Source organism: Camelus dromedarius, chromosome 6 (assembly GCF_036321535.1).
Source record: "Camelus dromedarius isolate mCamDro1 chromosome 6, mCamDro1.pat, whole genome shotgun sequence".
NCBI lineage: Eukaryota > Metazoa > Chordata > Mammalia > Artiodactyla > Camelidae > Camelus > Camelus dromedarius.
Window position 1 is genome coordinate 4,710,194 of NC_087441.1, and position 4,481 is coordinate 4,714,674.

The following is a 4,481-nucleotide window of genomic DNA, read 5'->3' on the forward strand; positions in this document are numbered from 1 at the left end:
TATCTTCCCCACTGACCTGTGTCAGTGAGTGAAACTCCTGTTACCACTCGCTTGAGAGATTATGTCCTTTGAAGGCGCTTGTTTAAACACAAACCAAACTCCAGGGGCTGGAGGGAGGGGACTGGGAAAGGAAGCCAGTCCCAGCTGGAAACACCTTTGTTTGAACTGAAACTACCAGGTCAACCAGTCAGTTAATGAGCGGGACCCTGAAAACTGGACAAACTGCAGACCAGTTTGGAGGAATGGCATGAGAATGGCCTTAGGGAAAGAGACAGGAGAGTCCTGACCCCAAGGAGCTGATGGTTTAGGGCCGTGGGGGCGAAGAAGGGAGCTGGAGTTGGAATATGGCTGCTGGGGGAGGGCGGGGCCCAGAGAACAAGTTACCAAGTGTCCAAAATTTGTGAGGCTCAGGACACATGTACATTTGAACAGCAAATTAGCTGCTTTCAGGTGATATGCTCAGCCTGTTGTTATTCAAACTCTGGTATTTCTCTAGGTAAAGAACGTCTACATTTAAAGCAACAGGTCCAAGTGTTAACCTGAAACAAAGGTCAATATATATACTACAGGTATCAAGGAAGCCTGGAAACCAAAAAAGAAGTAGTAGATACACCTGCGGGAGTGCGGAGGACACTTATTTCCATCTTTTGTGTATCAGTGGGAAAAGGTTCCTTCTTAACCAGCCCGCTGCGCCCTGAGCCTCCTAATTACACAGTCTAATGACACAGCCTCCGGCTGTTTGTGTCACGTAACCACCCCTCTCTGATCACTGAGCACTTTCTGCGTGCGAGGAACTGCGCTGGGTGCTAGGAAAGGCACAAAGCTTGAAAATGTGCTCCTGCTCCAAGGGACACCCAAGGAGTCTTCCCAATCGGTGGCCCTATTTTTTTTAGGAAACATCTTCCAGTCTCACCTGCCACGGTCTTAATGAGACCTAACAAAAATCTGCTAGGTGACCTTAATCCTGTTTTCCCAAACCTGGTCCCTGTGACACTGGGGGCGGACAACACTCTGCTGGGGGGCGCGGGGGTGGGGCTGCTCTGTGCACTGCAGGCTGTTTCCCCCCACATCGTCAGATGCCTCCCCGGGACGGAGGGAAACTGCTGCTGGTTGAGAACCACTGACTTAAATAAGGAGAAGTTACTTTCTCACGTGACAAGGAGTCAGTCCAGAGACGAGGCAGCGGCTCCGGGAGTCACCGCGGACCTCGGCTCCTGCTGAGTGTGCCCACGGCTTCCGCACGTGCTCTCACGCCAGCTGCGGTGGGACGGCTGCGTCACCTCGGTGCTCAGGGAGGAAGGAGGGGCAGGGGGAGGAACCACACTGGTTTTTCCAAAAGCACCCCCCCCAAAAAAAGACTTGTATTTACACTTCATTTGCTGGAGCCAGGTGTCGGGGCGCCTCCAGGTAAAGGGGTTGTGGAGGCTCAGGTGTATTTAACTGGCCACATAGCTCCTTCAGTCAAAATGAGGACTGAGCGGTAGGGGCTGAGTTCTGTCCCCCCAGCCTCAGTTCCTACGTTAAGTCCTAACCCCTAGTACCTAGAATGTGACCCGATTTGGAAATAGAGCCGTCATTGCAGGTGTGCTCTGCCAAAAGGAGGTCATTGGGTGGGCCCTTAATCTGATATAAAGGATCCAAAATGGGCATTTGGACACAGATGCGCTCGGGGAGAAGCCATGCAGATGGAGGCAGAGATCCTGGGATGGTGCTATGAGCCAAGGACACCAAGACGGCTGCCCAGCCGCCGGAGGCCCGGAGACGCCTGGAGCAGATTCTCCCTCGTGTTCTCAGCAGGAACCAGCCCCACCCACACCGTGACCTTGGGCTCCAGCCTCCAGGGCTGAAGGCTTCTGCTGTCTGAGCCCCCGTCTGTGACACGTGGCTACAGCAGCCCCAGGGCAGTAATACCAAAAGAAGACAAGGCTGGGAACACAAGCAGGTGACTGGTAAAGTCAGCTCTAGGATCTGAGATAAACCAGCATTCTCAGAACACATTTCCTTTTCTGATTCAGCTAGACAGGATGGGTTTTCCGGCATCTGTGATGCAAAGAGCCCTGATGAAGACAGACTCTCAGTGAGCAGACAAGATGCAGGCGGCTGTGATGTGCAACGTGTCAGGGCCGACAGGAAGGTGCGGGCGGGTGATGAGATGCCTCGTTCCAGGGACTGAAAGACTGTTTCTGGCTGGTGAGTCAAGGAAGGCCAAGTGGAGGGGCCGGGCCTGGAAGACACAGGACTTGGCCGCCCGGAGACGGGGGAGAGCATTCCAGAGGAAACAATGGTGCAAGGACTTGGAGGCAGGCACACAAAGGGCCTGTGTGAGGCCCAACTGCAGACTGTTTCACGCGGCCACCGGGGTGGGAGGGACCCACGGAGAGCGAGCGGGACATTGTGACGGGCTTGGCGGCTGGTGAACCGTGGGCTTCAACCACACTCCTGAATTCCTATGTGGAAGACCCCCACGTGAAAAATAAAGAATGGGAGATATTCTTCTGTTTCAGTCATTTCATTTTCGATCCAGGTCTCCTTTGCAAAACTTTCTGCAGGCTGGTTTTATGCTTTGTTTCTTTGTTTCCCACCATCCACTCTGTCTTTACACCCAAACATCCATCGGGGCCGTGTTTAGAGCCCCTTGGATTCCTAAACGCTGACTTAGAACTGGTCTGGAATGAAACCTTGAAGGTTCCTTTGCCTGTCCTTTCCCACAATATTCATGGAGGAGCCTGAGAGGTTTAATGGTGTGTCTTTAATTAGCTCTGCTGGAGGAACAAAATGAGGCACCCAGACGTCAGTGTCCTCAACTGCTGAAGATTCACCACTCGTGCGCAGAATGTGTGCTCACGGCTCTGTAAGGACCAGCCCCCCAAACAAGAGTCAGCCCCCTCATCCCTGGTCTATGGTCATAGCATTCGAAGAAACAGACAGTCCCATGTACTCGTTGACTAGAGGATGTGTTCTTTCAACAGCTGTTGCCATTTCCATAAGATCAAGACTTAGGGGGACTGGAAACCGAGTGACAGAGAGGGCAGTAGAGGGGGCGCCTGGGAGGCAGCTTGTTGGGGGTCCGGTGTGCCTGACGGTTAAGCTGATGTCCTCAGCTTCCCAAATTCTGAGTCCACCATGAGCTGTTAATACTCTGTGTGTTAGTTTCCTGTTGCTGCTGTGACAAGTTGCCACAAATCTAGTGACTCAACTCAAATGAGTTCTCTTCTAGTTCTGGAGGTCAGAGCTCTCAAGGGGTCCCCAAATCAAGGTGCAGGCAAGGCTGCATTCCTTCTGGAGGCTCCGGGGAGATTCATCTCCTTGACTTTTCCAGCCCATGTGCCTTGACCAGTGGCCCTCCTTCCCCAAGGGCATCTCTGCTCCCATGGTACCATCTCCTTTCATCTTTGACCTTCATGCTTCTGTCTCAGGACCACTCTTGTGGTTATATTAGGCCCACCAGGAGAATCCAGGAAAACCTTCCCATCTCAAGACCCTTGACTTGATCATAGCAGCGAGCTCCTTTTTGCCGCAGGAGGTCTCATTTCACAGGTTCTGGTAATTAGGATGTACGCAGCTTTGAGGGGGTGTGTTGGTCTGTCTACCACACCCTGAGGAAAATGTCTTTCTTAACAAATACATTTGGAAACATTGGGTTAAATAAAGTGAACCAGGTCTCTTTATTGAAGAACTTTTTGGAGTTTTTTAATGTGCTAGTGCACAGTGTAGAATCTGAGAAAGAAATGGAGTCGGCCGTGTTTCCCAGTCTGGTTTGACCAAAGAGTCTACCCGTCCCCACCAACTTTTATCCAAGTAAAACCGATTCAGGAGAAAGCAGGAACAGTCTCAGGAAATGCACTGTAGGGGAAGAAGTTCCTGCAAGGGGAGGGTCACGTCTGACAAAGTTTGGGGTGTGGCTTCAGTGGGTGACAGCCAAGAACAGTGGCTCCTGCATTTTGCACACGCTGCTGCCGGATTAACTGAGCACTGGGAAGAGGAATTCCTTGTTCAGGATCTGAAATTTCATCTTGGAAATATCCAGCTAGGATTCGCTTGACCTCAACTCCACCCTCCAAGGCCGCAGAGACTCAGTCCTTCCCTCCCTCACCCACCCCTTCACTCAGTGGGGTCTGGGGCAGCTTCTGCAGGGACCCCCGTGGCCCCTCCCTGCCCACTTTCACCAGCTCTGTTCCGGCCCAGCCCTCTCTGCCAGTGCCACCCACCACTCTCGGCTAGAATCACAAACAGCTGTCTCCCCAGAATATCCCCAGCAGTCCCCCTCAGCTATGTATATTTCAGGAAGGTCGCCCAAGGCAGGGCTATAGGCCGGAGGGGCGGAGTCACCAGGCAGGTGTTGCCTGAGGGTCCCAGGCCTTGCGGTTGGGTGGTGGGCAGGGTGGGCAGCGCTTCTCTTCATGGTTGGGTTAATTTACAGGACTGATGTAAGTTAATGGTGGCACTGGGAGGCCACTCCATGGCGCTGGTTAATTGACATG